Below are 8586 nucleotides of genomic sequence, written 5' to 3' on the forward strand. Positions count from 1 at the left end.
ACCATACGATCCAGCCATCCCACTACTGGGTATTTATCCAAAGAGCTTGAAGTCAGCAATCCCAAAAGTCCTATGCACCCCAATGTTTATTGCAGCACTGTTTACAATAGCCAAGACATGGAAGTAACCTAAGTGTCCAGCAACAGACGAATGGATAAAGAAGATGTGGTACATATATACAATGGAATACTACTCAGCTGCAAAACAGAACAAAATCATTCCATTTGCAATAACATGGATGGACCTTGAGAGAATTATGTTGAGTGAAATAAGCCAGCGAGAGAAGGATAATCTGTGTATGACTCCACTCATATGAGGAATTTAAAATTATGGACTAAGAACAGCTTAGTGGATGCCATGGGAGAGGTGGGGTGGGGGGTGGGCACAAAGGGTGAAGTGGTGCACCTACAACATGACTGACAAACATTAACGTACAGCTGAAATTTCACAAGATTGTAACCTATCAATAACTCAATTAAAAAAAAAAAAAAGGAGGCTTATATGAGCTGAAAAGACTATTCTTGGCAGGTCCTTTTCTGACCCTAACAACACCTCTGTACTATTTAGCAAAGACTCCTATTCTTCAAGACAATTTACTACCATCGTAAAATATAATTTTGTTAAAACAAGACACTGTACTGCCATCCACCAGGGAACTGTCACACACACATACAAATTTGCAATGCCTTTGGTGCGCATCCCTCCTCTCTCCTGACTTACTCAATGGCATAACCTGTGCCCCTGACTCAGGGCACCAGGAGCATGTAAATTAGGTAAATGTTTCCTCTGATAAAAGTGAATATTTACCGAGTACCAGTTTCATCTAAGATTTACATGTAAAGTGCTCAGACCATTGCCAAGAACACAGTAAGTGGTGGTGATATCAGAGATTATTACAGTATTAACACATTTGATCCACAAGCAAATTCTATGAGATAGATGTACTAAATACTAAATAGATACGAAAATGTGATACATATGTTCCTGAAAACATCCCGTTCTATAAAATTTTTCACTAGACCTAGCAGGGCTTATGGTGGAGACAGAGTTAAAAGAAGACCATTCAAAATATATGCAACTTTCTAAGCACAACATTAATAAAAATTAATTTAAAATAGCACATTTTTAGAACCAGCCCTGATTGCCTAGTGGGTAGAGTTCGGTGCGCTCTGCTTTGGCAACCAGGGTTCCATTCCCAGCCGAGGAGCCACACCACTTGCCTTGTCAGTAGCCACGCTGTGGTTGTGGCTCACATAGAAGAACTAGAATGACGTACAACTAGAACATACAACTATGTACTGAGGCTTTGGGGAGGAAAAAAAAGAGAGAGAGGAAGATTGGTTACAGATGTTAGCTCAGGGTGAATCTTTCCCAGCAAAAAAATAAAACAAAATACATTTTTAAAAGGTGATAAATAGGGGCTGGTCCAGTGGCACAGCAGTTAAATGTGCATGTTCCACCTCTCGGCGGCCCAGGGTTCACTGGTTCGGATCCCGGGTGCAGACATGGCGCCGCTTGGCACACCATGCCGTGGTAGGCGTCCCACATATAAAGTAGAGGAAGATGGGCACGGATGTTAGCTCAGGACCAGACTTCCTCAGCAAAAAAGAAGAGGACTGGCAGTAGTTAGCTCAGGGCTAAGCTTCCTCAAAAAAAAAAAGATGATAAATATCTAATAATTAAAGAAATGATAGTTTATGTATAGCTTGCCTCCTTCTCAATAACGTAGAAGAAATGCTATAGAAAACACAGGAGTCTGCCTTTCTAAAAGTGTGGCGTTTGCTGGACTGACAGGAGTATAAGAAAGGATGGAGGCTGCCTACAGAGCTGGTATGCACCACAGGCACGAAGAGGCATTCAAACAACAATGGCCCGCCTGATCGTGTGGTCAAACTGACCCAAGAGGAAGATGGGTCACCAGTCTGCACCATTCACAGCCCTACATTCCTCCACAGCTCACTGCATCCGGGGTCTTCATACACTTCGTGTTCAGCTGCTGATAGTTAGTGATGCAAAACATGAACGTGCAGGGAAAAATCTCGTGTGAGCCAACTCTGCATTATACTGACGCTATTCTCTCATTTATGAATCAACTGCATTACATAAACTCATGTTGTAGCAGAACAAAGGTATTATCCTCATTTTGCAAATGAGGAAACTGAGGTATAGAAAGGTTGAGAAACTTACCTAAGATTAACAACCAGTAAGTACTGGAAACAAAATTTGAACCTAAACTGTTAGGTCCAACGCCTTAATCACTAGGCCAACCCAATGCAGGCGAACCCAAACTCTTAATCACTTTGCTAAACTGCCCCTTTCAGATTTCATAAATGATTTCAAGAACAAAACCGTCCCTTATATCAAAGAAGGCAATAGGTACTCAGTAAATAGTAATTGATTGAGTCATTGAAATTTTTCATATGCTGAAGGGATATACATTTCCCTTTCTACCTCCGGGTCCATCACTATAATAATGTACTACAGTAACTCCTAAGGGCTTTGGAGGGGTTTTTTTTGGTTTTTTATGAATTTTTCCATTGACTTCTTTTCTTCAGCTTTATTGAGGTATAATTGACAAATATAATTGTAAGATATTTGAAGTGTACACAATGATGATTTGATATCCGTGTACAATGTTAGAAGATTTCCCCCCATGGAGTTAATTAACACATCCATGACCTCACAGATTTACCTTTTATTTTGGCGAGAACATTTACCTTCTACTCTCTTGGCAATTTCAATTTTACAGTACAGCATTATCAACTATAGTCACCATGTAGTACACTAGATCCTCAGGCCTTATTCATCTTATAATGGAGAGTTTGTACCTTTTACCAACCTATCTCTATTTCCTTAGCCCCCCGGCAACCATTTTTCTACTTTTTGTTTCTACGGTTTGACTTTTTTTTTAGATTCCACATATAAGTGACACCATGCAGTATTTGTCTCTCTCTATCTGGCTTATTTTATTTAGCTTAATGCCCTCCAATTTCACCCATGTTGCAAATGACAGGATTTCCTTTCTTTTTTAAGGCTGAATAATATTCCATTGTATTTATACACCACATTTTCTTTATTCATTCATCCTCTGACAGACCCTTAGGTTGTTTTCTTACCTTAGCTATTGTGAATAATGCTGCAATGAACATGGGAGTACAAATATCTCTTCAAGATAGTGATTTCATTTCTTTTGGATATACACTCACATGTCACTTAACAAGAGGATGTGCTCTGATAGATGTGTCGTTAGGCGATGTTGTTGTTCTATGAACATCACAGAGCATACTTACAGAAACCTAGATGGTACGGCCTACTACACACCTAGGCTGTATGGTACTAACCTTATGAGACCACTGTTGTATACGCAGTCTGTCATTGACCAAAACGTCATTATGCAACACCTCACTGTACACCCCAAAATGGGAGTGCTGCATCATATGGTAGTTCTATTTTTAATTTCCTGAGGAATCTCCATACTATTTTCCATGGTGGCTACACCAATTTATATTCCCACCGGCAGTGCAGAAGTTTTCCCTTTTCCCCACCTCCCCAACTAGCATTTGTTATCTTTTGTCTCTTTGAAAGTAGCCATCCTAACAGGTGTGAGATGATATCTCATTGTGGTTTTGATTTGCATTTCCCTGATGATTAGTGATGTTGAGCACCTTTTCATGTACCTGTTGGTTATTTATCTGTCTTCTTTGAAAAAATGTCTATTAAGGTCCCTAAGGATCTTGTTTATAATAGTTAGTTAGGATAGGCGAAAACCCTGCATGGATTGCCTCTGTACATTCAGAATGCAGAGGGAGCATTCATCACAGTCAATAGTTTTACCCGGCTTGGAAAACTAATCCAGTAATATTATTGTAGATCCAAGAGCGAAATTCAATCATTACAGCAGATCTGAAAGAGAGCTTAATAATTCTCCTGTAAATTGGTACTCCAATTTATTCCACATACTTATATGTAGAAATATCTTCTGGTCTAATTTTAGTAGGTTTTATACTATCTTGTTCATTTCATTGGTGTTCTTTGAAATGAAGTAGCTGCTTTACCGTCAGCAGCAAGAGTTGCTGTTTATTCTCTGCCCCAAGGATGACTCCTGGGAGACAGGAAATCACCTATCTTTCTCACAGTGGCTTACCACGAACCCAAAGTATTGTGAAGTATTGATCTGAAGGCAAGATGTGCTGCAATAGCCTATGCTCTGCTCCCTCCACCTCCTTCAGTTTCTCTCCCTTTCTTTTCTGTTTAGGCATAACATAAATTTGTAGAGTACAAAGAAGAAGAAGCAGTACACACAGAGTCATTCATTATAGCTCATGTGTTTGTTTATTTTTTTTTAAGAAAATGTATTATAGGCCTGACCTGGTGAAGTAATGGTTAAGTTCACGTGCTCCGCTTCTTCGACAGCCTGGGTTTGCAGGTTCAGATCCCGGGCACAGACCTACGTACCACTCATCAAGCCATACTGTGGCAGGTGTCCCACATATAAAGTAGAGGAAGATGGGCACAGATGTTAGCTCAGGGCCAATCTTCCTCTGCAAAGAGGGGAGGATTGGCAACGGATGTTAGCTCAGAACTAATTTTCCTCAAAAACATAAACAAATAATTTTACATTCCTTGTTACAAATATAAACATATAAACTAATATCTTCCCTCCCACAAACAACTGCACCATTTATAACTCTGAATCTCTCTATTTATTGTCACTTACAAAACGAAAGAGATTAAAAAAAATTTAATATTATGCCTTGCCTTTCAGTTTTGAACTAAGCAATTTTTAGTGTTTTTATTAAAACTAGAGACTTTCACAAAATACACACACATATACAAAAACTATGCCCAGTAAAATAACTTTGTTGCTGTGAGATGTTCTCCACCTTGTTGCTCTCTCCAGCCTCACATCATCATTCCGACAGATGTCAGATGAGGCATAAAAAGAGGTCATGGAAGGCCATACTACTGAAGCTTCTTCCAATTTTAAACATCCTCAGCCATTTCACAAGGGATTGGAATTTTAAGCACACAAGTCAGATGAGTTTGAGACTGGCTCCATGATGCTCTGCATAGTAATTGAAAAATTCTGTTAAGTTGTATCACTTGCCAAGAAACCTCTGAGTCTCGCTAGATTTGACTTTGAGTCTGCATAAGCAGAACCAGAGTATTATCAAACAATTGTTTACCTGTTTGAGTCAAATTCAGTAGCTATTTTTCATTTATCTTTTATGGAGCTGCAATAGTATAGTGGCTAAGAATACAAGCTCTCAGGTTACACTGTCGTTCAGCCACTGGCCAGTTGAGTGAGGTTAAGCATGTTACTTAAGCTCCCCAAGTTTTAGTTTTATCAATAAAATAGGGAATCAGAGTTGATCATTTGTGTAAAGCATTTAACACAATGCCTGTCAATAGTAAGCATTCAACAAATTTTATTTGTTAAAATAACAAAGCAAATCACACTTACAGTCTTTGCTAATATACACAGTATGATCAGATTATAGTCATCAAAACATTGGAAAGTAACTCCTAGAATTATTCTGCAAGTGATCATTTGCCATGAGTTAGACACAGCCTGGGGAAATATATTGTAGTCCAAGCTGAATAAAACTAAAATTCCTCAGATTGATTGAAAAATTCATGAAGGGCAAGCAATGAAAGTTTTACACATTGTGATTTTACTCTCTATAACTTTTCTTAAAATATAATTTTTGCACAGAATGGGCAAAAAGTCTTGCAATAAATGCAACTTGGTTTTATAACTACAATATTTGTAACAATATTAAATATTCTAGGTATTTAAATCATGGAAACTATAAACGTACACAGATATTTTAAATATCACTACAAAAATTTAAACTAATGCATTGAAAACTTTTGCACTAGCCATTGTCATACTCCTAAGGCATCCATCAAGCCAGGATATTTAGTGCTATAAAAAAGGAAGAACATGATTCCATGAAGTGTACAAACCCTAATAAGAATTCAATGTATCTCAAGTTGTGGGCTGGAAAGTGAAAATCATAAGATTGAATCCTAGTCTTCACAGAATTCACAGTCTAAAAAAAGGCAATAGACAAACAAATAATAATTTAAATAGACCTTTTTAAGTCCTATAATAAAGACATGCTTAAACACCTAAGGTAAGCAAAAAGAGAGACAGGAGGAATCAAAGTGGAATGAGGAGATGGTATGAACCTAGAAAGCTAGATAAAACTGATCATCTTTGAACTGTACCTTAAAGAATGAGACAGAATTTTCCAGGCTGTATTTTCCAGGCTGTAGGATAAATATGGCACAGAGAAATGAAAGTACATGGCATGCTTCTTTCCTCCTGACACACCGTCCTTTAAACCAGACCAAACACCCACACACAATTTTCCCAGATGGCTCAGAAATGCAAGTTTAAAGATGAACAGAGCTTCTCGACTTCATCTCTCCTCCCACACCAATACTAATTCCTTCCTGACTTGCTTATCCGTGGACTTCTGTTCCACATCCTGACTGTTGTATCTACATCTTTCCAAGTTTGGTACCTGTCACCTGATAGATGATTAGCAAATTCTTAGAATCTGGTACACCTACAAAATTTTGGACATCATTGGTTCCTTGCATGCATAGATAATCACAATCAATGTTTTAGAATTTTCCCTTCCAGTTTATTTTTTAAATAAAATTACATATATAGATAGATAGATAGATTTAGATATGTATACACATATATGATGAGGAGAAAAGAAGTTTGCTGCTTAAAAACACACTACCCTTAAAAAAAAAAAAACAAAAAACACACTACCCTTCAACCTGGGCAGACCATGGGAAAATTAAGACACTTTTGTTCTGCTAAGCACCTTAATCGATTGGGATATATAAATTTGAGGCTGAAAGAACTTCAGATTTAATCATAGTGAAATAAGTTAAATGTTGCCCCCTCTATAAGTAATATGAGATAGAAACAAAAATCTGTCTTTAATTAAACTAGAGAAATCTGAAGCTCCGAATCATAAAACAAAAGAAGGGATAGAAAAAGTTGTGACGGTCAAAGAGAAAGTACAGGAAGATATGAAGAGAGGACAATCACAGCTGAAAAGGCCAAAAGGCCAGCAGAGCATACGTCTCTAAAGCAAGTGCCATGCCATAAGGTATTTTAAAGAATTATTTCATACTTAAAACAAGATAAATGAGGTGTATAAGCTAATAGTGGAAGCCTCTTTGGATCCTATTGCCATCAAGTCTAAAATAGCTGAGGGAGTGAAGCTAATTTAGGAAACACATAGACAAGCTGTATTTTGGCAATGATCTGAGTGGGAGACAAAGAAGAAGATTAAAACAGCCTATAGTGCCATTTTTAATGGACTAGAGAGGAATAAAAGCCAAAAGAATTTATACAGCCCATGTCATAAATAGAATTCCTATTAGTCTGGATCATAACACTGCCCTCTCTTTATCAAACTCTTCTGCAAGTAGATTATCCTCATTCAAAAAAGAAGAAGAAGAAAAAGGAAACTGCATAAGATCTATTTTTTTAAAAGGAGAAAACCAGCAAGGAAAATAAAAGGTGTGTAGACCAATTACCCAAGAAATAATGACATAGAGCAAATAAAAATTGTAGTCAGATATAGTGTACTACATATAAAAAGCATAATGAAGCAAGTGCCTCTTTAAAACAAAAACACAAATCAGAGATACTAGAGTCAGAGCAGCCATGGTAAAACAATAATAGAAGGTGGAAGATAAGCAAGATCAGCTCAAGAAAGAAGTAGAAGATAAAAAAAAAAAAAGCCATCACAGAAATGAGAATCAAACTGGAAGCAGCACAGAGAAAAATAAACTCACTGAAAGAAAGCACAGAAGGAAACAGAACCCAGCTATACAAAAATTGAGTAAAATGAAAGAAGCAAAGATTTTAAAACATTAGAAAAGAAGTGGGAGTTTAGGAAGATAGAGAAAGGAGATCCAACATTTGCATAAATAGTGTTAACAAAGAAGAAAATCAAAGGACTAGAAAAGAAAAAAAATAAGATGTAAATTAAGGAAATGTCTCAGAAATAAGAGAATTAAATCACAGATGGAAAAGAACATTTCCATAAGAAAATGGGACCAGATTAATAAATTATGATAATAATAACAGTAATCATTCACGTTTGTTTTATATGTGACACCTCACTTAATCCTCACAACCCTGAGATAGTCACTATTATTATCTGCATTTTACAATTGTAATGAGACAGAGTTAGAGAAAGGTAACTAAGCAAATGCTCAACTAACCTCTATAGTAAAAATTCTAACTAGCTCTGACTTCCCTGGAAAAAACAGTAGACTAACACCAACAAAGTCCTCAAACAAAGAAAGTACAAGCTGAGAATTCTATATCTAGTCAAACTGTCATTCGAGCATAAAGTCAACCAAAAGCTACTATATGTTAAAACTCAGAGAACATAATTTACATAAGTCTTTGTTTAAGGAACTACTAGAAGATAAACTTTCACCAAACAAGAAATGAATGGATAAATTACTGCAAAAGGATTGGCATTGAATGTTGACTCCACTTAATTATAGGATCAAAAACAAAAACTATATTTTTAGTCT

Source organism: Equus asinus, chromosome 3 (genome assembly GCF_041296235.1).
Source record: "Equus asinus isolate D_3611 breed Donkey chromosome 3, EquAss-T2T_v2, whole genome shotgun sequence".
NCBI classification, from domain to species: domain Eukaryota; kingdom Metazoa; phylum Chordata; class Mammalia; order Perissodactyla; family Equidae; genus Equus; species Equus asinus.